Below are 27655 nucleotides of genomic sequence, written 5' to 3' on the forward strand. Positions count from 1 at the left end.
TGGATCTGCTTCTGGGCATGCACATAGTGCCTCCCTTTCCTCCCTCTTAAGGGTGAAGGCTGTTCACTTGCTTCCCCCAGATTCTGAGAAAATAGCGATATCAGGATGGAGTGCCTTTGAGCATATCAAAGCATATCAACATCTTCAAAGTCATGTTGTTGCATCTAGTTACAATTTTAAAACCACACAGAGAGTGGGAGGAGGTACTGCAAATGGATGCAGCTCATTTATGTGGGTTGTTTCCTTTTATGTGGAATTGGGTTGACTGCTCAAGACCAACCTTAGGAGTTGGGGTTGTGAGAGAGAGACAGCAGCAACTGGGCTATGCACTCACAATTGCCGCCAAAGGCCAGTAAGTCTGGCCTCCCACCCAAGACATGCTAGGAGTTCTGCCCAAGGCATGCTGGGGGTCGTTTAATAAAAACCAAGCCTTGGTTTTTATTAAATTCTTTTAAAAATACTTAAAACTCCAAATCATGTATTTTTAGGCTTTTCTGGTACATTGTACAACCAGACCTATCAGCATGCCAAATTTCAAGTTTCTAATTTTATTTATTTATTTATTTATTTATTTATTACATTTCTATACCGCCCAATAGCCAAAGCTCTCTGGGCGGTTCACAAAAATTAAAAACATAATAAAACAACTAACATGTTAAAAGCACAATTACAAAATACAGTATAAAAAGCACAACCAGGATAAAACCACGCAACAAAATTGATATAAGATTGAAATACAGACTTAGAACAGTAAAATTTAAATTTAAGTTAAAATTAAGTGTTAACTCATCTGGAATTGGGTAAACATTTCCGGAAATACATCACACACACATACTTTCCACTTTATAGGTAGATATTTGGACAATACGACAAACTGGACCTGGATGGTGATTATGGAAATCATGTCCTGCATATGTTGTTATTTAAATAATTCACCATGGCTTATTTTGATCTTGTGAACCAGATCTATGTAAAGTAGTTCTATGGTAAGCCCATAGACAGATGTCTGTACATGGCTTACCTCTAAGGAGACAAGTTTGTGCTGTAAGAGATGAAAGAGACATTTTCTCTCTCTGGCACGGCCCAACCTCTGACTCCATCCATGCCTTGCTTTTCTCCCTGGAGATAGCTAGGATGTGAAGTGGCTGACTAACCTATGAAGCTGAAGGAAAGAGTATCCTTTCCCAGTGCAGCCCAGTGGTACTGAGAGGGAGTTGACCTTACCCTCTATGAACATGTACTTTATTACCCCAGGAGGAGAGTACAACCCCAGAATAAAAAATGCTGATGAGCATTTACTAGTTTTCTTAGCACAATCCCTTGTGTCTGAAGAGCCGATCAAAAATGGGTAAAGACTTCGTTGCCTGCATGTCCAGGAGTAAGAAAAACTACCCAACTAAGTTTGTATATGCAACTTAGGCCATTTGTAAATGCACATTTCCCAGATGTGAGCAAAAAGTGACACATTACAAAGTCAGGATTATCCTTTCACTTCCTCATTTCTATGACAGAGGTTGCAGAATAGCTTATTTCTTTTATTTTAAATATTTTTATACAGCCTTTCTACAGAAGTGACCAAGGTGGTGCACAACGGCAATTCCATAAAAACATGAAAAGCAACAGAAAAATCATACTAAAACATGAAAACAACATTAAGACCACTAAAAACAATTTTAAAAGACAATTTTTTAAAAAAGTGTCTTAAAAGTTGAATGGTGTATAACAATCATAGCTCTGAAGTAAGAGCCTTCAGCACTTGGGAGTGATACAAGAAAAGTGCTTTTCACATGAGCCTGACAAACGGGTCACTGTGATGCTAGATAAAATAATATTTTATATTATTATTTTATATTATTATTATATTATTATTAATATTTAAGCACTGTGACCATTTTGTGCTTAAGCAGCATGGTTTAGCGTGTTGTCTGAACCAGGCCATTGAGAGATTCATATGCATGGGTGGGTCAGGCCTCTGAAATGCTTAACTCTGACTGGTTAATGGCCAATGTGATGTACTGTAGAGCTTGGTCCATATGTATATATATATATATATATATATATATATATATATGTGTGTGTGTGTGTGTGTGTGTGTGTGTGTATACACACACACACACACACACACACACACACACACACATATATATATATATATATATATATATATATATATTAAGCACAAATCCAGAGAAGAACGAAGGTGTATCAGACCTCATCATGGATTGCAACATGTGATCTGTGTTGGGATATTCCTGGAGAACTAAAACATTTAGCTGTTGTTTGCAGCATTACAAACAACAGCATTACAAACAACAGCTTGTAAGTGTGATAGAAAGAGTGTGTGCGTGTGTGTGTAAGGCTAGTGGTGTGTGGAAATTTGTAAGTTGAAACGATGGTAAGAGTGTGTGGTCATTACCAATCCATCCAAACTGTACCTGATGCTCATGTGATGCTGAGGGTTTGGATCCTGCAGGGTTTCTTCGTTGCCACAAAACTATGATCATAATATGGAAATAAGCCCTTAAAATATACAATTGTAGTAAAATTAAGTCACTTTGCTCTTAATTTATTACCCTACTTTGATTTTTTTTTTAATGATAATGGTTATCCATCAGGGTATACAACAGTTCCTGCCTTTGGTGCTCAGTGTGAATCTGGAAGTTCCCTGTCCAAACAATGAGTTTTTCTATAATTTTCTTATCTCTATGCCCTCAACTCTGGAAGTTCACATGTCTTTCTGAAGCCAGTTGGTTTTAATATACTTCTATATACCTGTGTACCTAGGATGTCCCCTGTGTATGTAGAAACCACTCCATTATTTGGGGGTAACCCTGTCACCCACCCCAAACTGATAGGCATATGAATATTCAAGTGTTTTTTGTTAGGGAAAGACTTGAGGCATCACCCATTCCTTTATTTCATCCTAGAGACAGTGTACAAAGAGTTGGATGTAGGCCTGAGAAATGTTGATTTATATCTCACCGTTGCACAAAGTTTCCCCATAGCACAAAGGGCAACATATGATGAAATTATAACAATTATCTTAGACAAGATACTGCATCATAGAGGTAGTCTACATAATATAATGAACCATCCAGACACCATGGACAATTCTGGACACTTCACCCCTCCCTAATGGCAAATATCTAAGTACCCAGAAAGGAACAATAGAGGAACACCAATTTAATTGGTAAACGGGCAGAGCAACCCTCCTTTTCACTGATGGCAGGGAAGTGGGGAGCAACCACCCTGTGATATAAGTGGCCAGATTGCAGTGGCAGGGATTGCAGTGGCAGAGAACTGGGTCTGGTGTAGAGTCATGCCACTTCCTGAAGTACATCAGGTAGACAAAGGTGGTTAGGATGGGGTGTCTCTGCCCCCAATGTGCACTGTTTCCCCCCGGCTCTGCCAGCAGAACATCAGTGGTGGAATACCTAGACCACTAAAGCTTTCTGCAGGCCGGCCAGGGGACTTCCATTGGTATAAGCGTTGTCCAATCAGCGCACTTCTATCTCCATTCTGTCTCCCTGAATCCTCTAAGCCCACTAGTGAAGATAGGATTGCTCCTTTATTCTTCTTTAAAAGAAAGAAAGAAATCTTTGGAATTCTCAAGCTCACATATGTTTACACCAGCAAGAATATATAATTAGATAAACTTTTAGCTGTTTTTTTTAAAAAATGCCAGTTATTTGCATTGGTCCTGTTAAGTAGGATCAACTAATGTCCCATGGTATTGAGCAAGCTTCGGGGTTCCCCAGAACTCTTCTTCAGGTTGAGTATTAAACAAATAAATAAAAATGAAGTGGGGGAAAGAAATGGTCCAGAGCATCTTAGAAAGTATAGACTTGGGCTTTTCCACCATGCCCCCCTTTTCTCATTCCGTCCCCCCCCCACCCCATATTTTCTGCTCTACATTCTTCACAAACAGCATTCCGGGGTATTCCAAAGCCTGCTCTCTATTTTGGGACAATGTAGTTGGTTTTAATAAATATTGCCCTATATTAACTTTTGATTTAATCTATTTTGTATCTCTTATTTTCTGGGACTAGCTAGATTGCCTATTGATGTGAATGTTAAAACAAAAATAATATTAATATCTTGAAAGTATGTCTTGCTTCCCTAAAATGAATGTTTTCCTTGGTATTATACACGTTGGACATCTTTCTTGTATTGTCTTTGCTACCCCACGTGTACAAATCAGAAGGATCACAGAGTTAAACAAGTGATCAATATTGCAAATTTACAAGTGTGAGGTCAGAAATGCGTCCTGGATTGTCCCTTTTCCCCAGTGGTCACTTCAGGGCCCAATCCACACAGTGATCTGACAGCACAATCCCATACTCAAAAGTAAGTCCAAGTGGGACTTACTCCCAAGGTAAGTGTGTATAGTATTTGAGGTTGCGGTTGCGAGACCAGGGGCAACTCTGTTTTTGCTCGCGCGATGCTGAGGTGGTGAGTTGGCATAGCGGAGTTTTTGAAGGCAAAGTGAGGATCTGTTTAGACGGGGCACTGCGAGCAAAGTGAGGAGAGCGAGGGAGCGTCTAAAGGGTATGATTTAGACCTAAGGAAGGAAGGGAACGGTTATTTTATCTAGCCAGCCGCCCTCCTTACACAGCTCGGCGGTGCGTGCGTGCCTGTGTGTGTGTTTATCTGCATTTCCCCCAAACTTTAGCATCCTGATCATTCTCCCGGAGTCCGCGCGCCGGTTTCCTGTGCCGTTTGGAGCAGCCCAGGGTAAGTGAAGTCACCCTCGCGCTCGGAGACGGAAGCCTAACGAGTTTGGGAACTGGAGGGTTGGTTTACAGCCCGAAGCGCAAAAAGGGATGGAGGGTGAGAGGGAGGGGAGAGGAGGAAATGTCAGGGGCCGTGATAAAAAAAATACCCCCGCCTGCCTTCGCATCCCATCCCAGCTAAAGGCTTCGGGGTGGGGGTGGGGATGTTTCCAAACGGATCCGAAAGTTGGGCTGGCCGGACAACGTGGAGCGAGCGCTCCTGGCGAAGGCGGCGGACTTCCTTTCCCCTCCGTCTCTGCTTCTCAGTCACCTCCGAGGGCCACCGCGCAAGCCCTTCCGATCCGCGACCCGTTCCAGCCGGGGAGCGCTTCGAAGCCCGTCCGAACGCGCCCCGACCTCTGCCGAGAGATGCGCTGCTTTTAGCAGCGGTCGGGAGACTTCGCTACTTATCAGTAGCTAAGGCAAGCCAGAACGAAGATGCTGCAATTGATAAGCCTTTGAACAGCATCCCTTCTCTCCCCACCACCCCCGAAAACCATTCCTACCATCCAAACAGCCTCTTGGGCTTTTGCAAGTATTGCCGCTGGAGCTCCCCCCCACCGCCCCAGTTTCTTTTAACACCCAGTCCCAGCGTGTTTTGTGGTTGCTATGGCTGGTTTTGGTCAAGAAGTCTTCGTTCCAGCAGTGATCTTGCGCCCCCCCCCTTTTTTGCTCCTATCACCCCAGGGGTTGAGTGGCATGGCCGCGGGGGAGGGGGAGGCGGCAGGAAGAGAAAAGCGAGGTGTGTGTTCTCTCTGCCTTATTGCCGCGATGGCTTTGGCAGAGTGCGTAGTAATAAAGGATTGTCCTTCGCCTTGCTCCGTGGCACATGTCATTCCTCTGACTCCCCTTAACCACTCACCAACCCCGGCCTCCCGGCCCACCCCCCATCGGTAAAAAACTAAAATTAGCAAAATGTCAGGCATGGCAAGATTGATTCAGCCAAGATGCAATTATCATTTAAAAAGTGCTTGATTGAGGTGCCTGATGTTGGGTGATTTATTCTGCATACCATATACATAATTAAAGTAGGGTAGTGGAGTAATTTATCAATCTCGTTGAAGACTAGAGAGGGGCAAAAGGGGTGGGAGAGGTTTGCCGCCGCCTCTGCGAGACTTCTAGCTGGTCTCGGTCTCTCTCTCATTCCCCCCCCCCCTCTTCCCCCGTCTCTGTTTGTTTTATTAAAACGCTTTCGGGATGTGATCCCGCCCCCTTTTTTTCAAGAGTGAAACTGATTATTTCTCCAGCTCGGCAAGGGAGTCGTTCGTTTGGGATTGTGGGAGAGTGAGAGTGAGAAGAGGAGGGAGGGAGAGAAGAGGAGGAGGACAGAAGGAAGAGAAGCTTCGCCGGGCGTGTAGTTTTGAATCCTCCTTTCCCTGCCTCTCTCTTTCCCCCTCCTTCCTCGGTTCCGCGATGTTACAAAGCCTGTGAGCTGTTCTTTTCCCATTCTCCTCCTGTCACTTCCTGGACGCTCTCAGGACGAGTCCGCTTACTTTTAATCCGACCAGAAGCTTGGGCTCTTTCGCCTCCTGCACGCTTAGATACACACAAACCGCCAGATAGCTTCTGGCTGCTCATTGGATTGATTTTCAAGGGTGTGTGTTTGTGTGTGTGCCCGTGTGCGCGCGCGTATGTGTGTGTGCGCGCGACTGTATGTGTATGTGTGGTTAAAGGAGGCTGCATGTTGAACCAGGTGGCGAACATCTTACGAGGCTGGAAGAACTAAAGGCTTTTATTTTTCCTTCTTCCCCCCACTCTCCTCAGTATCTCTCTTCTCTGTCTCTCTGTCTCTCTCTCGTTCCCAAGAAGGGAAAATATCTCAAGGACTAGCCTGATCATCCAAACGTTTGCAATGTAAGTACACGTGCAATTCAATCTAAGAAGTAAAATAGACTGTTATCTCAGCCCTGTGATGCCTAAGGGACTTCACGCAGGCATTGCAATGTATGTGGCAGTAGGTTTACATGTACTGGGAATGTGTGTGCCATAGGCATATAGAGCCCTAGTGTAATCAATGGCTTTGAAGTAACTTTGCACTCAAACCAACCAGCAGAGTTAAGTTGCTGAAGGTTTGTTTTCCACTCCCCGCCTCCCCTTCTCTCCATCAGCTGCATGAGTGTTTAAAGTTTCATGAAGTTAGTTCACGTCATTGGTGTGTTTTGATATTGTGAAGTGCGCTCAGGTTTGTTTGTCTTTGAACATTTCACCAAATGCTTTTGACCTTGGAATACTTGCCCTGTGAGTTATCAAGCAGTGCAGTGAAGAAATAAGCTGGCATAAGAGCAAATGCCCTTTTAAACTTCGCTGTGTGCAACACGTCACTGTTGTTTTAATTCTCTGGTTTTAGACACAGCATCTCTCCCAGCACATCTTTGCATTTGCACGCTTCCTTTTGATATGGAGGAATTGGGGACATTTGAATGGGAAAACAAGTCCTGTTCTTCTTTTCGCACTCTTTCCAACTTTAGCTGTAAGTTGAGCAGGGCTAGATTGTACCCTGGCAAGATTTCTAATTTTTACTATTTATTAAAATTTCACCAGGTTTAAGTTGGGTACAAAAGAGTAGGGGGGATCTAGAAAGGATATTGTTTTGTTATGTACATATAAAATGGTTATATTTTTGCATAGTTGCTCGGTAGCCTTGAGAAACAGGAGAATAATGCTACTTTCATAATGCTGTTTTCTGAAAAGATATTTGAATCATAGAAGTTTGTGCTTGATTATTTATGTCACTGGCAAATCTTGGATAGACTCATCTTTAAATAACAAAGATATGTGTTTTAAAGTAAATTACTTCTGGCACATACTTCATACCTGCTACTGTTTAAAATAATTAAGCTGCGGAAGGGCATTCTGCCAGTATTTCAGCGGTGGTCTATAGATTCCTGGCTTGAGACGAAATGCTTTTTAGTAGCATATATAAAATGATACATAAAGGCCATTGTCTTAAAAATATATCAGTTCCTTACATTTGTTTTAATAACGGATATAAACGTGTCCAGCTGGCCAATTACATTAGACAAATATGTGAAACATATTTTTCTTTCAATGGCACTTAGCAGGGGTATTGTGGCTGCAGAGTATAGATATTTATATGTAGTATAATCATACTAAACCCTAAGGCACAGTAGAGTCAGGGGATAGGGGTCTAATTACCTGTGAACCAATGCCTCTGTTTTACAGAATAATTTCAGGTTCATCCAGGCTATTTAAAAAAATCTGTGCAGTTCTAAATTAAGGCTCCAAGTTGCTTTTATCATAATACTAAAAATTAATGTGATTCTCATATTGTAAGAAGTTATAGGTAATGGAATGTGCACCTTTTGAATCAGTAATGTGTTTTCTCCTATTTTTTGATGGCCATTACTTCTATTCTTAATATTGTATGAGATTACTTAGTGTCACTAGGAACGTTGTGATATATGTTACTGACTAAAACCTTCAGGATTGGAAGAGTCCTGTCTGTATCCTTGCCGAATACATACAATATGTCACCTTGTTTTAAATCTCATATGCAGTGAATTGCTCTTCAATGTTGCAATAGTGGATTCAGAAAAAAACACAGTTCTGTGTTTTGATCACACGAACCTTTATATGAGTTAGGGCTTGCAGAACTGCTTGGATAACAATAGAAAACTCACATGAATGAGTGAAGGTTTGTAAAATGAGGCTTAAAAGCAGAAACACATATATTTTTGTCACTTTCCAAACATGGTATAATAAATAATTAGACGGCCAACGTATCCTTACTGATTACAAATAGTTGAAACATGTTACACCATGTGTCCTCAGCTTTACTCAAAGTGTGTTAAATTATAAGGGTTACACGTCTGTAACAGGTGATGTGTCAAAAATGTGCATCTGAGTTTACAAATGTAATAGTAGAATACGTAATTTAAAGTTGCATGTCTGGTTTGCCCCCTCTGGAATACTTCATATGTGAAAGAGTAATACTCTGACCTTAAAGAAGTTTACTCGCAAATAACCTGTAGACAAAGTATTAATAAGTAGAATTCATTTCCCTTCTAATACATTTATTCTGATATCATGGTGGATGGTAGACTTTTCATAAATGCATATAAGCAGGTGTGTGTGTGTGTGTGTGTTTGTACCTAAAGTAAAACAAAACAAAAAACTATTCCCTTATTTTAGTTACTCTTTAAAATAGGAAGTAATTGTTGTGGGGGACAGAAATAAACTTTTAACTCATTTCCAGCAGTTCAATGTTAAAATATATGAATTGAAAACTTGCTTAACTTCTTTATGTTTCCTTTATCATATAGACTAAAATAAGTAATACTGCAATCCAGAATGTTTCGTCTTGGCAGCAAGTTATGGTGGTACTTGCTTTCAAATAAATGTATTTGTCAGTGTAGTGATAGACTTGAAATAATTTATTTTGAGTTTTCGTGCTTTTAAAATACAGCATTTCTAACAAGTTTCTTTTTTAGATATTTGACAAGCTAGTTAACAGCATAACTGCTCTCTGCCCAGCTGCCCCCACCCCTCTGCAAGAGGAGCAGCTTTTAAAATGTTTTAGTGTTTTCATCTAGTCATGATTTCATGTTAGATGCCAGAAAGAATGATCACTGTAATAACTTTCAGACTTTTAACCTGTTGGACATAGACCAACTTCTTAGCTATGTAGTTTAACCAAAATTAGAATAATATGGATTTGAGTGGTTTTAAACTCTCTGATTATTTCTATATGAAGATCACAAAGACATTCTATTCATGGAAACAAAAATAGCGTCTTCATCATTTCTATACATCATGGGGAGTTTTCCCAAGTATTTGCGTGATTCGGATTTTTTTGCCCTCTCAAATCCCAGAATTTGATATAAATTTCCTTTTTAGGATTCCCGGCAATATAAGTGATAATCAGCGAAGGTGTCCAACCCCTGTGAAATACCTGCTAAAAAGTTGGTTAACTAGCTGAAGTGTAGTAGGTTGTGGCTTTAAATGGCTATTGATATAGTTTTGTAACTTGGATATTTCTCTAGTAGAACCTGCGTAGTTTAGAACTAGTTGACGTATGCTGCAGATGTTGTAAGAGAAATGTGTAGATATTCAAGCACAGTTCCTTGCTTTTTGAATATAGTAATTGGTTTGCAGCTCTGAACAGATTTACGTTAATCTTCTGAGAGTTGACGGTCAATATGTTACATGTGGACAGGTGATTAAATCCTAGTATCTTCAGTCCTGTACCTTAATCTCAACTGTCGCATTGACTGCAGTGCAGTAGAGCTTGGCTGTTCACTGGGATCTGTCATCTTTAGGAAATCAGAGCAGCTTATAGAGACAATTCACAAAACCAACAGTGACAACAAAGTCTTATGTGCCTTACAAAAGGAGGATTAGGCAGTTCAGATGTCAACCTGATTGGACAGAGATAAAAGCTGATTGCTGCTGCATGGCAAGGCACACTTCATTTTCAATTGGTTATTTATTACATAAGGGCTACTATAGCTTGATTGCTTAGTCATTGTTAAGAGCAATTGGAAGCATGGGAAACTCAGTTTTTAAATGGGAGTTTTTTGTGTTGAAGCGTACTGTTATGTTCTGAGAGCTCAGTGGCTTAACAGTTATTATAGACCCTTAAAGTTTTATGTATATGAAGCTGCCATACGTGGTTACATGACACATCCTCCAAGTACTGTTAGATCATTCGGAAACTGTCAAGAGACTACATGGGTGCCTTACTGTATGTACAGCAAATTACAACCTAAAAGGAAAGTCCTTCCTCAAACCACTTTACTTCTGATAATTTTTGTTGAGATCATTGGGATTGCTATGGAATAAATTATTTCAGGACTGCAACTATTTGCCTCCCTTTATAATTTATCAAAAATATGCAAAGCCTTTAAACCGCTGAAATTTGTTTTTGGATCAAGGGCAGCAAATCTTTAAACCGTCAACTGCTTTTTAGAATGGACTATTCAGTTGTATTTTGTATTTGCATCTGGGAAAAGTTAACTTGACTTTTTTTTGTACTAAGATTTGGAAGCACTGAATTCCCTTGCTGACTAATTGTCTAGCATTTTTTTTACCTGTTATTAAAACAAACTTTAAAAACAACAACTAATGGATGCCTCTTGCATAGTATGACATTAATGAGTCAGCCATAAATGTAAACATTGCATTTGATTGCCTGTGGAAGAGCTGATCTCTAAAAGTAATAGGTATGTGTTTAATTTCATATTTATTGTAGGTATTTTTAGGATCAGGAAGAATACTTTTGGAAACTGATAATACTCATTTAACTATAGAAAGTCCCCCCCCCATTTGACTTCTGGGAAATTTTGTTTCTTATATGTATTACTCTCCCTCTCCCCTCCTTCATTTTACATGACCTTATTTGCAGGATTCACAGCTTGGTTAAGGTGGAATAGTTGTTTCTAAGCTGGTTTGGGCTTAAAGGCAGTGATCCTAAGTGCATTTACTTGGAAGTTAAATTTGAGTGAAATCAGTGGGGCTTAAAATAAATGTATATAGAATTGAGATGCCAGTTACTCTGCAGAGATAGGGTTGCCCCAAGGCAATGCTCCTAAGGAAGTTTACTTGAAATTAAGCTCCCCTAAAACTTAGTGGAGGTTGTTTTTAAATGATGTGTTAGAACTGGACTGCTAGTCAAGTTAAATAAAAGCACTGTGGTTTAACTAGATTGGGGTATGTAAGTGTGGGAAAGAAATCTTGGTAAGATTTCCTTCTTACTTTGAGGCCGAAAAAATATACATAAACAGTGTAATAGAGCATTTAACTTACCATAAGCATTTCATAGCACTCTAAAATGAAAATTATAAGGCAGGATGTACTTTGTGAAATATTAACCAAACAAACATGATCAAAGAATCTTTAGATGCTGATGAGGAGTAAATGTACTCTTTAAATTTACTCTAAAGAACCAAGAATGAAAACTGCAAAAGTTTCATTGTTGAAATTGGGTTATGTTTGTGATGCATATAATATTTCTGTGTGTGTGTTTGTAACCAGTATTGAATGTCATCTAGCAGTAGAGGAATGTATTAGATAGAGATGAAGCAACTTACCAAAATTTAACAACTGTTATTGTCACTATAACAAAATATAGTGAGATTATCTCTTATAGGACTCTAGCAGTGTTGTTGTTTGTGTTGTGTGTATGTCTGAACAAGGGTTTAAAACAATTTAAACAAATGACAATTTTGGAACAAACTGTGGGGATATGACATGGGAAATGTAGCATGTCTTTTTGATACACTGAATCCTAACATGTCATGGACTATCTTGGCTTAGTTTACAAATGCAGAGGTTAAGAAACCTAATTGCCTCATCTGTCTAGAATTTACAATATAGGTTAAAAGAACCTGATAGAAAATAGTGATTTCCCTACAAGCCATAGCCAAATGCACATGTGTGGTCGCATATGCTCAGTTTCGTATAATGAATACTTAAGACCCTGCTTTGCTGATTTGGGGTTTGCCCGTTCTTGCTGACATAAGCTAAAATTTGTTTTTGGATCAAAGGCAGCAAATCTTTAAACTAAAGCTCTGCCACACACTTAACTGTACGCCAAATATCTGCACAGTTTACATTCGAAAGGGAGCAATTCTAGAACCTGCGATTTGTGTAAGCCATTTGGAATGGAATCATAACTCATTTGTAACCTTGCAGAGCTTCACTATCAAGTTAAGCAGTTTTAACTTAACCATCAAATGAACTAGGCTCTTGATCTGAATGCTTGTGCTACCATGTGTCAGTTGCTCAGGTATCACAGGACTCCTTGACTGTAAGCCTATTGTAGATAGGTTGCTTAAATCTTCTTGAAGCCAGTGGGATTTAAACTACCTGATTGTGCACAGAATTGTGACTACATTGTTTTCGTTTTTATCTTACTCCAGAACCTGGACTGAATGTATAAACCTCTATGACACCTAAAGGCTAGATAGGCAAGGTATGTGTGTGCATGCAAATGCATGTACAACAGCAAGCCTGCATTGTCTATCTGCTATCAGAGCCAGTGAGCTATTAGAGCCATGAATGAGGGGAACCAAGCACTCCAGAAAGAAATTGAATAGGTTTTGGCGAAAATCAGATCCACCTTTTCAAGCTCACCTGTCCTTTCAGTAGGCGTAGCATATGATAGGCTGTGTCCAAGCATTTCTTTGTAAGTCTTTGTTGCAATTCCCAAATGGTCGCTTTAAGTATGTACATGCTCGAAATATTTCAAAATAACATGACAGGGTTTCACTCCTCAGCCAGGAAAGCAAACAAGCAAATTGGGCTGAATATGTTCCCATGAGCTAGGCATACTTTTCTTTTCCCTGGAAAACGGAAGGTAACTTTTAAAGCTGGGCTCATTACATTGAAGAAGGACATGGGTTTTATTGGGCAATCAAATTAAGCAAGTGTGCCTAGAAGCTATTGTAAACTATTAGGGGGTGGGGGAGTCCTTGTAGCCAAACATATAACTTCTTTCTAAATGAACTTGTTTCTAAAAGGAATGAAACTTGTGTTTGCTCAAGAGCAGCAAATCTTTAAACTAAAACTCTGCCACACACTTAATAAGGAGCTCTGCAACTAAGATTACAATAAGTCCACCACACTGCTTTACACCAGGAAAAAGCCAAGGGCCAGGTTGGTACATAATAAAGGTTTAAAAAGGTTATGGGTATAGTTAAATGCTGTACTTTTATAGATAAAGAGTTTTTATTTTTATACCATGCCTAGTCTCTCACATTCATAAGCTATGATCACCTTCCCCAGTCATACAGGTTCCTCCTATCCTCCAAGATACTATACCCATCTAAGATTAAGTAGCCACTCCTTAATAGATAAGGACAACTCAGTATACTGGACTGATATAAGCCAGTGCCCATGTTCTGATACCTCACTATCGCAGAGTGGTTACAAGGATGACAGAAAAGATAAGGAAATGGAAAGCCACAGGAGAGGAAGTAGGCTGTATACTAATCTAGGCCACACAGTGGACACCAGTGCATCACAGTGTGATGGCTGAGTCATAGCAGTTGTCAGGGTAAGCCAGGAGTTGAGCCATGGAGTCAGAGCTGAGAAGGCACAGGGATACACCAGGGGCAGGGAGACTGTGTTGTTCTTAGCTCAAATAGGAAGCCCTTATAGCCCTTCCTGTCCAGGAGGGCCCAATGTTCAAACACAATAGGTGAGGCCAGTCCAGTGCCTGGTAACACTTTTCTGTCAGGAAGATGTTCCAAGCTGCAGTTTGGATAGCTCACCATGTGCAGCCACCTACATTCATAGAATCGAAAGCACTAACTCTACCTGACACATGGTAAGGCAGCCTTGCCCAACTGGTTTCCCTCCAGATGTGTTGGACTACAACTTCCATCATCTCCAATCAGCATGGCAATTTGAAGTTGCCACTTTGGGAAAGGCCGTAGTAAGGAACAATTGACTAGTGAAAAAAGAGCTGAATAGTTTTGTTGTAGGCTGGAAGCCTATTGCTAAAAGCCCACGTGGTATTTTCCTAGTACCCAGGTGACATTCTGGATATGTCAAACCTCTGCCCTTGTCCACTGCTGTTGCCAAATTCTATCTGTAAGCAATGCTAGGATTCTGTTTGTTAAATGAAAGACACGATAGAGTTCTGGTACTTGGTGTTAAGAATTCTTTGTAGTGCGGATATTATTTTATTTCAAAATAAAATAAAACTTTCTTTAGTGTTCTGGTTATCTTGTACATGAAGAATATAAAGAATATAAGAACATAAGAAGAACCATGCTGAATCAGACTAAGGGTCCATCTAGTCCAGCATTCTGTACATACAGTGGCTAGCCAGCTGTCGATGGGAGACCTACAAGCAAGACATGAGTAAACTATGCACAACATGTTCATTCGTTTAACAGTGCCCCAATGCCTTTTTTGAAAAAAGCAAAATTGCTTAGTGGTGATGGAATTTATAAGGGAGCAATGGAGGATATGTGTGTGCCTGTGCTTAACCCTATCTCTGCCTGTGGTTTCTTGGCTCCAAGTCCCTCAAGTGACTCCCGCTGCTGCCGCCATCATGAGGTTCAATGTGTGTTCAGATCTGCATTCAAAACAAATCCAGGTGTGTGTGTGTGTGTGTGTGTGTGTGTGTGTGTGTGTGACAGTGATTCCATCTATCTTAGGTATGTTTCTGTAAAGGCTTCAGCTGTTACAGGTTGCTAAGCAACAGTAACAACGTCTAACGTCAGCTGATACAGGTTGCTAAGCCCCTTGCCCGACTCCTCTGGGCTTTCCAAGGTAATCCTACCCCTTTCTGCCTCTTCGCTCCCCCCTCCATGAAGAGGGCAGCGCCATGGTCCGGAGCATGAGTGAGGCATGGCCAGGGCCCTTGGTGGCCGGGTGGGAGGCCACTCGCCTGCTGTGAGCTGAGGCCCCAGCCTAATCTCATGCGAGCTGGCGGGCGGCCCAAGGCTGACAGGAACCCCAGGGAGAGGTGGACACCTACTCCCCCGACCTCCCTGCCCCCCAGGTCTGCCAGACGGTGCTGTATCGCTGGCTTCCAAGCAGCCCGCGCCCCCGCGATGATATTTAATTAATAAACTTTAAGTTATGCTACAACGGCAAATGTTACGCCAGGTACAGCTAGTATGAGGAAAATGTGGACAAGGAAAGAGTTAAGCATGTCCTTACTTCTGTAATGCATCTCCACTCTAAATTCCATCCTCCCAAAATAGCTTCGCTTTTTTAAAAAAAGTCTTTATGGCACCATGGAGCATCTTGTGTATAGAGCACAGTTAATCAGGGCAGTGCAGCAGTTGGTCATAGGTTCAAACCCATCCTATGAAAACATACAGGGGGCAGGTCAGAAAGAGGGCAAAAAAAGAAGAAGCAAGGTCAGTGTATACGAATGTTGCCCTACTTCTCAGTGGGGCAAAAAGATGCTACTATATAACCAGTTTAGATGTTTATTTATTTCAGCTACTTCCGTGATTTAAGTTGATTGCAGGCAATGTTAAATTTATATGCTAAACTAGGAATCTACCTAACAAATATTGATAATCTGGCTTTTATTACTTTTAAACCACAGATTTAAACTCGATTAAAGACAACCCTGTTTGTAGTTCATTTCATCAACCTAGCAGGATGAATGTCAATTGTGGCCCTTTGACTGGGTTAAACTGTAGTATTTGCTTTCAGATATTCAATCAATACCTGTTAAAAGTTGTGCATGTAGGTGGAAGACTTTGTACAAAGGACTGAGAGGACTAATTGCTTAGTGAGAACATTAGATTCTTTGCAGATCAAACAGCCCTTAGGAAATGTTGCCTTTTAACAATGAGATGTTGCGGTTGTGGATATTTTCTTAATTTTGATTGCGTGAAAAGATAAAATATTAGTGGAGTTAAAGATGATTCAACTACAAAACACATAACAGTGTTCATGAAAAGCAACATTATTTTCTGGATAGTGAAATGGACAGGGTTAGTCCTGCACAACGAGTAGTGTTTCCTGCTATATAATCCAGAGAGGAAGTCCTATGTGGAGGCTAATCTAAATTGTCACATTGGAGCTAGGATTTGGGTGGTCCTGTTCTCTTGTTTTTGTTTTGCCATCCTGAAATCACATCCACCCAACACATATTTAGGAGGCCAATATACGTGTTAACACTTCGGACACCTGGACTGATTATCATTTTGTTTCTGCTGGTGCAGGAGTTTCACAGCTAAACAGTGAATTTAAGGCTGAAGTCCTAAGCAGATTTACTAGGAAATAAGTCCTGTTGAACTCAGTGGGAGGTTGCTTCTGACTTGAACATGTTTAGGATTTGGTGGTGGATATTCTTCTTTGAGTACATTCTGAAGACTACATAGTGGATGCAAGAAAATCAGAGATGAAAAATTCCTAAACTAACAATTCATTTCTTTGCTCTGACTCCATATTTCCTTGCTCCTTCAAGATAATGTAGAAGAGTTTCCATATGTCCTTTGACAAATAAATAATAAATAAATTGCCACCAAAACATTGCCCTTCTATACAAGAGATTTCTGTGCTAGGTTTTTAAAGGGATGGGCATACTTAGAGCAGTGAGGTAAGGAAATCCAAATGGATCTGGTTGACCAATTCCCCTTAATATTTATTACATTCTCACATAGAGAGCACCAAAAGTCATAAACTAAATATTTAATTCTTTTCTTTCTTTCTTTTTAAATGGCTGTCCACCGTAGTGGGTATGATGCAAAGAAGGTTATCATCTGCCTACAGTGTACAAAATCCAAATTCAAATTGAAAAAGGATCCTTAAACATTCTGTGCACCAAACATTTTGGAATGCACAGTTGAAAATGCATCCTTGCAATTGCCATAGTGTACAGCTCTTGAACTTAACCTAAAAAACATTTATGTATGAATTCGCACCCAAGTAATATCACCATTAATGTTAATGAAGTGCTGTAACCTGATAGACTCATTAAATACCAAAGATGATGAAATAATATTTCATTAAAAGGCTTGAAGAGTAAACATTTTGTTTAAAAAGATGTTTGTAACCTAGTGATATCAGATCATGGATACTGTTATTAAAATTAAAAGCATAGCAGTACTAGCAGTGGAAGATAATTTAATCTTATATTAAAGGAAAGGTATTAGTTGGTTGAAAACTGACATTTTTAAAGAAGCAATAGAATATGTAGATAGTAAAGTTCTTAATGAATATATACCTGTAATTGAGACCATGAGGATCAGTTTCAGTCTAGCAGGGTTGGACTGGCCATGTGTCCTACTTTGCAGAACACAGTCCTCTATTTGAAGGCATCCTCTCTTTGAAGATCTGTCTAGTCCAAGTCTAGTTTAAAGATAAAGAACAATAACAAGAATAGTCCTAAAGTTCCCCATGAACAGTTCGCACCTGGACAGCAGACTATATAGGCACACATTTCACTGTGGTGAAATGTATTGTATTTCTATGTAAATTATAGTAATTATTTCTAAATTTACACACACACACACATGAAAATTGTACGCAAATCCATGCTGCCTTTTAAAAATGTCTTGGGATATGGATGAGATATAATGGATGACAATGATAAATCATTTTTCTTGGTGCCTTCATTTTGGTCCCTCAAATTGGCAAGATGAGAATATGGGGACAGGAATGGAGCAGAGTCACATGGGACAGTGTCTGGTGGGCAGGACTATGGGTCCTGCTACATCAGGGCTGACTGAAGCATGCCCAGCTACCAATTCAGTATGTTCAAATCATGTCATGCAGTGTGAGTGTGATTATCAACTCTGCTTCCCTCTCCAGTGCAGCTGCGAGGAGGAGATTGGAAGCATTTTCTTCCATTTTTAACTAGCTGCAGTTCATTGTTCTGACTAAAAGAGGACAATTTCTGGTTGATCTTAACTATGGTTAAGGGAAACAAGCCAACTAACTGTGGTTCATGAAGTTGGTTTGTTTTCTAAACCATATTTAAAGATTAATCTTAGTTTATGTTGCACATATTATGAAAAGTGGTGATTAATTTAAAACAAAAGCAAAAGCCTCCAATCTCCTCATGGTCATGCTAGAGGAGGAGATATGGTGGGGGGGAGCAATACTAAATAATATTAGATGCACTATTACAATCCTCTCTGTTCTGCTTTTTCATTGTGAAAAATCTTTTTATTTTTAATTAGAGGCCACACTGGGGTGACTGTAGTTCTTCCAACGTTACTATCATTTGATGCTATCATTTGATCATATATGGTCATGTACGTTCACAGCTGCAGTGTGGCTTCTGTAACATCACAAGTTCTACTAATATGGGAGATTCTGGAAGTGCAATATTTACAATTGTGCTTCCCCATACTGTGTGAGGTCAGGTGACAAACAAAATACCCTAGTCTTAGCATGGCTTACCCTCTAATTAAGGGATCTTCAGGATCCACTGTGTAGTGAAACGATTGGGTAGGGAAACAACATGATGACTTATGGTTTAGGAGAGCCCTCAAATGCAAGGCTTGGAGGCCTGATTAGGCCCTTTAGGGTCCCCAGTGCAGCCCAAAGCATTCCTATGACAATCTGTACAAAATTACAGACCTATCTTCAGGGCTGGGAGGCAGTGCCAATGGGTGCTAGCTCATGTCTCAATGTCAGGTTTTCCCATATTCAATTTACAGTGCAATTCTATACCTGCCCACCTAGATCTAGGCCTTTAAGGCTGTTTTCATTTTCCTCATACTGCGTCTCAAATCTCTCCAGTGAAGATAGACTTCCTATGACTTTGGCCCATTTTGGGGACAGTTAATCTTACTGTGATTGAATGGGTGTGAATCTATACATGATTTTCAGTGTGTATTTTATTATACTAAGTAAATGAAAAATCAAACAAACTTGATTAGAATATAGAGCACAAATTTATCCTTGGTATAAAATTTATATAACAACCAGCTCACCTTGAATAATTTCTGGAGTTATAGTAAAGGTTCATGTATCTCTCTCTCTCTCTTTTTAATGCATATGCTCCCCCTTAGCTCTTTTTTGTTAGCTGATGCAAAAGATATATCTGATTTGTAAACTTGTAGAGTGAAAATATGTTCATGTAGCCAGAACTTCTATTGGTCTACTCATTTCTTTTATTCTCAACTCTAGCTGGAGATTTGGCTCATTGTTACTGCAACCCTATATATATATTTACTTCCAGATAATATGCATGTGACTGCAGCCTAGGTCGTGTTAATAAACTTCTGAAGCATGCAGAATTCTGACTTGCAGCAGTTCCATCTTGATTCTCATTTGGGAGTGTTACGGCAATACGAATACCAGTGAAATCCAACAATGTGCTGAATATTTTTATTTTCTCTGCTACTGTTCCTTCATGGATGCAAGCACAGAGTTGCGGGTGAATCTGTTGTAGCTGCTAGTGGCCAGGCATTCCAAGTAGACTTAAGAAGTTAGCAAATCCCCATCCTGTTGCTGCTTTCGTTATCTGTCTGTCACTCTCTCGTATTCTGAAGCAGGATCATAAGGATATGCAGTGACAGTGAGATAAAGCAGGGCTTTTTGCTGGCTGCAAAACCAGGAGTGCCTATAACTTTATCTCCTAGAGTTGTTAGGTATAGAATGTCAAGAGATGCAGGAATCTGGGAATATCAAACATTGGAAATGCAGGATGCAGCATGACATGTTGCAAGTCTTTGTTGATGCAAAGCAATACACAAATGAAGATGTTAAGAATTAAACTGGATGTGGAAAATACAGATCACAGCAGGAGACAAAGAAGAGTCTTTTGTTGTGAAAGAAACCCAGGTGGTTTCCAGAGAAGGTTTTGGCCAGTATGCACTATGGTAATTTTTCTCAGATGGATCGATTTCATCATGTGCTTTAAGCAGTTTGCAAGAGTGGTGGTTGGAGTCAGAACTGCATTGGTGGTAGGATTCAGAAATGATTCCATAATGTTTGCAGGCATGGGGTATTTCTTTTTTGTCTATGAAGTTCCGCTGTATTAGGGCAATCAACAAATTGAAATTACTGGTACAGTAAATTTGTAGTATTTCTTGGCCACATACAATAACAATCAGCCACATTTCCTGGCCTAACCTGGTTTGGTGTGAATGAGCAGTGTACTAATGCACATAGCCTATTCACTCCTGTTTTGCTCCTCCCTTCGCGGAAGTTGGTAAAACTTATCAGCAAAGTTAGTTTAATTTGATGTCTGAATCCAAGCTCCTGGTTTGGTGTTTCCAAACAAGACAGGATTCATAAGCCGATAACAAACCTTGGGAGTCTGGATCCACATGTCACAATAGGTGAATGCTTCCTGGTTAGTTTTACCTACTCAAGGAGCAAGTGGCCACACTACTTGTTTGCCAGAATGCTGCTTGTTCAGAGCAAACCAGAATAAGCCAGACAATGTGCTTATTGCTATGTGTGAATGGGGCCATGCCTTTCATTAGAGGGGACACTCAATATTCCTTCTTCCATTTATAATCACAGGAACCATTTAGGGTGTCAGACTATAATCTATGTCTGCTGTTGTAATCTATGGCCTGATTTTGCTACTTCATTGGGCATAGAAGGTGTGTTCTGCCTTTAGAATAATTGCAGTAGAATTTATCCTGCCTGCAACACTTCCCAGCATAGAATATTGCCCTTCAGAGTACGGGATAAAACTCAAAAGAATTTTCCATCTGTTGAAAGACAAAATATAACTACAGCTATTCAGTCAACTGAACCAGGGAAATCCTGAAAATCAAACAAACATATATTATTCAAGTGACTGCAAGCTGACTGGCCTGACAGTTTTAGGATAGCTATAGAATGCCTTGCATATAACCAGAAGATACTAGTGCATGGATGGAATTGAGCTGCGTGGTTAGGGGCAACTACATGGATGTTTATGAACTTAGTGAGTGGACCCCCGAATCATATCTCTGGCCAGCATTGCTTCTGTTCCTGGTTTATAAAACATTTCAGCCAATAAACAAAAGTTGCAGCAGTTAGTGCATGTGAATTATTTGATTTAGGCCACTTTTGGTTACTTCCAATACTGTAGCCAAAGATGCTGAGTCAAAAGAGCCATACTTTCAAATGAATTGAAAACCCCCCAAAACTAAACATGCCGTACAAGGGAGTTGTAGCCTTCCCTTTAAAGTCCATGTGCTCAGAGAATTATTCTCATCTGTCCTTCCTCTACTCCCGTTCAGTAACCTTGTTGCAAGGTTATGATTAGTGGGAAATGGATCTTAATCACTAGTTGTAATGTTCCCCTTTTCGCTGCAGCTGTTTCAGGCAGGCTAACACACTGCAAAACTTTGTCTACAATTTAGAAAAAAAAAAAATATTTTCCTATGCATGGAAGATTTGGTACTTAACTGGGGGGAAAGAATGCTGTAACAGAATCAGTTTGTGCAGGCATCTAAAATGTGAAACTGTGGTCCAAAACAGACATTGTTTTAAATCTCTGTGTAGAAGTTACATCTCTCCCCCACACACACACCCATTTTTACTCCAGAGCAGGCAAGGGACCTTGATCCAGATTGGGACCCTAGTGTGTGGATTAAGGGGCCTTTTAAAATCTAGATGGGCTAGATATGGATTTAAAGGAATGTTTTGCCCATAAGTCCACTCAAGCAGCATTGTATTGAACTTGACTTGTTTTTCACTGCACAGTTATCCAAAGGAAGATAAAATGCCTTTATTATAAAGTTTGTTCCTTGAAAGAAAGAACTCCAGAATATGTATGTGTGTGGAGTAAAACATTCTATCTACAATATGCTGTTGAATTTATTTAATTAGAATTTTAACATGTTTCTCTAAGTGGGTTTTTTTTTTTTGAGGCAGGGATTCGTGTTTTTTTTTTTCAGTAGTTGTGCCAAGCTCTCCATGTGAATTTCTTCTGCTGTCACCTGCCTCATTCCCAGCAGATGTCCACAATCTGCTCTCCTGTCATTAAACAGGGTTACGTTTATGAAGAAGATGTTAGAACATGCTGCTGCTGCTGTTGTTGTTGTTGTTGATGATGATGTAGTTGATGTATGAATCTTTTTGTGGTGGTGGGGAGAAGAGTGGTGAAATAATAAATAAGATACTTCCACTTCTCTGCTGAAATGCTGGGATATCAATAGTGACTACTGAATAAGTTCTTGCATGAGGTCCTAAACCAGGAACTATCCAAGAGATGGTTATGTGTCATATTCCCTGAGCTACCAGTTTTCACAACCATGTCTTTATTTTTACCATACACACATAGGTCTTGATTATACTAAAGTATTTGCTTGTGTGAAGGATACGTTTTAATGACAGCTCAAGGTGATAAAAGGTTTCCTTGGAGGTCTGTGTGTATATCTGGCTCTTTCACAATATGCTTCCTCTATCTAGGGATGTCGGAGGAATTTGTGGGGGTAGGTGGGGTGGAGCTCAATGAGATTTTGTTGGTTCAGCTCCTGGACTAGGATCTGTTTTCCACTAACTGGTCCAATTTGGTCTGCAGCGAGTTGGGCCTGTTAGCGGACTTCCCATGTTTTTCAATTTGTGAAAATTACAGCTGAATTTTCTGCAAATTTGTGTAATTTGCACAAAGTACAGACACAAATTGTGAAAATTGCACAAGTTTCTGCCACAATTTCTGCAAATTTTGCCTGCAATTTGCATAAAACTATTTGCCCATATTGCTGCCTGAGACCAAAAAAGCTGCAAAATATCCCCAGAGTTTGGGGAAAGTCCTCAGCTCGCAAATGCAATCTGAGTTGGACAAGCTGTAGAATGTTGTTGAGACCCAAAAGGGCAGGATTTCCAAGTGACAGACATCCCTACCTGTGTCACTATCTCTGGCAAAGTGGAACCTTCCAGAATACCAATAATAATCCATAATTTTTGAGTGTTTGTTTTCTGGAGTTATGAGCAGATGCTTCAAGGCCCAAACTGAAGAAGCTCTATTGTAATTGCATAGGCTTCCTATTACACATGGAAGCATGTGCCACTGCAGCTTATTTGACATTATTAGTGGTGACGATGGTGGGCTTATGGTGTGAGAAACCTGTTTTTACCTCTGTCGAAAGGTGCATATTTTGTAAAGTACTCTAAAGGCCCTGCTTATGAAGTGAGGCAGACGATCACAGTAGTTCTTCTGTGGGAGGCTTGTTCCGTGGCAAGATGTTTCCCACAACACTGAGTTGTGCATTGTGAAATATGATCAATTCTCCCCCTCCCTTGCGCAAAACCTGGACTAGATCTACACTACTGCTTTATAACGGTGTTGAAGTGCACTCATAACTGTTGGAGCACAACCCACATTCCATATACCGCGTTCATAGTGTTATATCCTGCTTTTTATTCCACTTTCGTCATGATTTGACACAAGGTGTAGATCTGGCCCTAGGTGGATGGAGTGCTCCCTGGCAGTGGACCCAGACTGATATATCTTGAATTTCTTCGTGCCCCATCATCCCAATTTGATTGGGGAAGAAGGGAATTCAGAAAGAGCTACTGCTTTGTTCTTACGTTACCTTTATGAGGAGGGTCAGATAGCCTGGTCTGTTCTTCTTATGCCAGCAGTAATTTAATTCACAGGATTCTTCACCTGGCTAGCAAGCTGTATGCACAAAAATACTGTTAAACAACACTTCATTCTTATCAAGAATGTACAAAATGCCTTTTAGTGTAACTATGCTTAACATCCTTACCCATGTTTTGGGGACCCCAGTTAAGGGCAGATACAAATTTAATAAATAAATATGCTCTTTTTAACTTATTTATACATGCCTTGGTTACTTCCAGGCACATTGCTGTAATGTGCTTTGTGTGGGTTTTTAGATGGTTGGATGTTTTATTATGTTCTTATTGGTTTTAATTTTTGTGAACCGCCCAGAGAGCTTTGGCTATTGGGCAGTATAAAAATGTAATAAATAAATAAATAAACAAACTCTGACAGATGGTCCAGAAACTTTGATTGGCACAGCATGTAGCATATCACTTCAGGTGTTAAGATCATATTACACTATTCTGTACCAGCTACTTCTGTGCCTGTTTGTTTTCCGGCCCAATTTAAGGTACTAGTTTTAGCCTTTAATGCCTGCAACAGTTTGGGACCAGCTTATCTGAAGGACCACAGACACTAGTATTAACCCACCTGACTCTTGTGATTGGTTTCTGAGTGCATGCTCTGTGGCCCTTCAGAAAGAGCTGTTTGGCTGGTGAGTACCAGAGACAGGGCCTTTTTGTGGTGGTTCCTTCACTTTGGAACCCTGTTCCCAAGAACCTCTTTCTATTGGTTTTTAAGTATACCCTAAATACTGAAAGAAACCTATTTTATTTGCTGGTGTTATTTTATATTTGAATTGCTTTAATGTTTTAATTTGTATCTGCTATTGTAAGCTCCCATATGAGGATAATCACCCTTAAGGGTGGGGTATTAAATCTATTAAATGAATAAATGAATGAATAAACTTTTCCCCATTGTATTGGCCTACCTAAAACTAAATGAGAGGAAGGGTAAGCCTTGGCTACCCTTCTTTCCAGCAACCCCAATCTGGCTAAGAACTTCACATACTGATCCAGGGAGGGGAGAACTATCCATGTTATTCAAATAAAGAGGCCCTAGTTTAATCCAAATTCTGGAGTCTGTGTCTTTATTCTATGCTTACTTTTCTGCTCGCAACTGGGAATGGAACTTTTGCTGAAGATAGCCATTGTAAAATATTTGTTATAATCAAATTCTGGACCTGTATGTGGAGGCAACTAAGGCAAATAACTTATTATTATTATTATTATTATTATTATTATTATTTATTTATTTATTTATTTATTTATATAGCACCATCAATGTACATGGTGCTGTACAGAGTAAAACAGTAAATAGCAAGACTCTGCCGCATAGGCTTACATTCTAATAAAACCATAATAAAACAATAAGGAGGGGAAGAGAATGCAAACAGGCACAGGGTAGGGTAAACAGGCACTGGGTAGGGTAAAACTAGCAGTATAAAGTCAGAACAAAATCAAGTTTTAAAAGCTTTAGGAAAAAGAAAAGTTTTTAGCTGAGCTTTAAAAGCTGCAGTTGAACTTGTAGTTCTCAAATGTTCTGGAAGAGCGTTCCAGGCGTAAGGGGCAGCAGAAGAAAATGGACGAAGCCGAGCAAGGGAAGTAGAGACCTTTGGGCAGGTGAGAAACATGGCATCAGAGGAGCGAAGAGCACGAGCGGGGCAATAGCGTGAGATGAGAGAGGAGAGATAGGAAGGAGCTAGACAGTGAAAAGCTTTGTAGGTCAACAGGAGAAGTTTATATTGGATTCTGAAGTGAATTGGAAGCCAATGAAGAGATTTCAGAAGTGGAGTTACATGGTCAGAGCGGCGAGCCAAGAAGATGATCTTAGCAGCAGAGTGGGTTTTTTTAACCATTAAACCCTCAAAAGTCTCTTTAAATATATTTATACTTTGCAGTGCTGTCTCCAGGTCTTGAGATATACTATTTGAAGGAACATAACCTTTTGTGTTTTTTTTTAAAGAACTGTTAAATATTAAAAATGTGTAGACACAATGCATGCATACTGAAGAACAGAATTTGTGTTACAAGTTAATGTCATCCATAATCCTATTATTCTCATTCTTAATGATAAAACTTCTATCTTTGAATTGCCCTCTTTTCAGAGGAGTTGATTTCTTTGGCCTTTTTCGATAGCTAAAAAATTAATTCTTCAACAGTGGAAAGCTCCATTAATTCCCAAAATCAAAGACTGTTTTAATGAGCTTAGTGACTTGACTGAATTTAAAGTAGCTGCAATATACATTTACATAAATTAAATATATTTAAAGAATTTGATCTCTATTTTTAGAGGGTTTTTTATATTAAAAAAATGCTGTTCTACTTTAGGGTTTCTTGTCATGAATTTAAAACCCACATTATTCATGGTTTGCAAGACAAAAAAAAGCCTATTATGCTTTTCTTCAGACAAACCCAGGTGATTTTTTTTAAAAGACAGTCATATCTGTAGTGTTGGTGACACTAGCCTTCTGTAAAAAATAAATAAACCAAATGTTGAACTCATACATATAGGAAGAGGACTGAGAAGCAATTTTACAAGATTTGAAGCGATATGGCTCTAGCAAACTGACAGCATAAAAACATAACATTCTACATGCTACAAATGAGTTTAGAATGATTTAATATCATTTAATGCTTTACAAAAAGAAGTGAGAGGAATTGAAGTGGGAAGTATCCTGACAAACTGAAATGTTGTGCCCACACTAGTTGGGGCAAACTATATATTACAGGGAGATCTGTAATCTGTTCTGCCTTCATTTTTTATTTTAAAGCAATGATTGTGTGTCCATCCAAATTTGATTGAAGCAGCTGTGCTGGTGGAGGGAATGTTTATAGGTACCTGTATTTTTTTTTACCCTGCAGGAATAAAATGTTTATAGGTACCTGTGTTTTTACCTTTCAGCTGAGTGGTGTGGGTGGCTAAATGGCATGGGGATAATGGTTACACAGCCTGTGCTCTATTCAGATTTGGAGCTCTCAAGGGCTACTTTAAAAGATCCAGTCAAGAATTTCCCAAGTAGCGTGCAGTTTGCCCAGAAATACCTTTTCACCTCATACCTATTTGTGTGTGAGCATACAAACAAACACGAAAGCCCTTTTCTTACATCCCATGTGTATTCTGTCTGCATAGAGGAAAAGCAGGATTACGCCTGCTAGCCCTGGCCCCAAACTCTATGGTACTGGGAAGCTCTTTCACACTTTTGTGGACGCAATCCCTATGTGCTCTGTGCGGGCATAGCAGGGGCGGGACGTTCTATTGTGAAGTATCTTTCCATCCTGGCATCTACCAGATAGGTTGGATTAGAGCTCCCATTATCCCCATCAACTGTAAGTGCATGAATATCTGCAGGAGTGGCCACCTCATTGAGTAAATTACCTGCAAATTTATTCCTTGTGATAAAAGAGGCGACAACGACAACAACAAATGTTAGCTGTAATAATAACACGTTAGTCATTAAAATCAACAGTTTCCACCCTAAGTTTAGGCAATTTAACACTGCAATCCTATACATGGGTAATGCTGGGAGTTATAGGACTTATCTCTTAAATATGCAAAAGTCCGCCTGGCGCCTACACTGTACTGCTTTCGTCGCCAGCTGAAGACCTTTTTATTCACTCAGTATTTTAACACTTAATTTAAATTTAAATTTTACTGTTTTAACTCTGTATTTTAATCTTATATCAACTTAGCTGTGTGGTTTTATCCTGGTTGCGCTTTTTATACTGTATTTCGTAATTGTGTTTTAACCTGTTGGGTGTTTTACTGTGGTTTTAATTTTTGTGAACCGCCCAGAGAGCTTCGGCTATTGGGCGGTATAAAAATGTAATAAATAAATAAATAAATAAATAAATAAGATTGCACCCTAAATCTCATTAAATTCAGTAGAATTTAAGCAGGATTGCAATTTAAAACTGTTTGT

At 39.7% G+C, this 27655-nt stretch overlaps 1 protein-coding gene across 7 annotated transcripts in view; it reads left to right on the plus strand.

The window, feature by feature from the left end:
* The window catches only part of MEF2C (myocyte enhancer factor 2C), a 215140-nt gene that overhangs the window by 20110 nt on the left and 167375 nt on the right, over nucleotides 1-27655 (plus strand). Inside the window, exon 1 of one of the 7 annotated variants that reach the window (XM_063129630.1) lies at nucleotides 6450-6630. The exons of the other annotated variants lie outside the window; for them this stretch is intronic. The gene's annotated coding sequence lies outside the window, so the exon portion shown is untranslated. Of the gene's footprint in view, nucleotides 1-6449; nucleotides 6631-27655 lie in introns of those variants that run through there. 7 annotated transcript variants of the gene reach the window in all.

The sequence above is a fragment of the Elgaria multicarinata genome, chromosome 6 (assembly GCF_023053635.1).
Source record: "Elgaria multicarinata webbii isolate HBS135686 ecotype San Diego chromosome 6, rElgMul1.1.pri, whole genome shotgun sequence".
Classification (NCBI taxonomy): domain Eukaryota; kingdom Metazoa; phylum Chordata; class Lepidosauria; order Squamata; family Anguidae; genus Elgaria; species Elgaria multicarinata.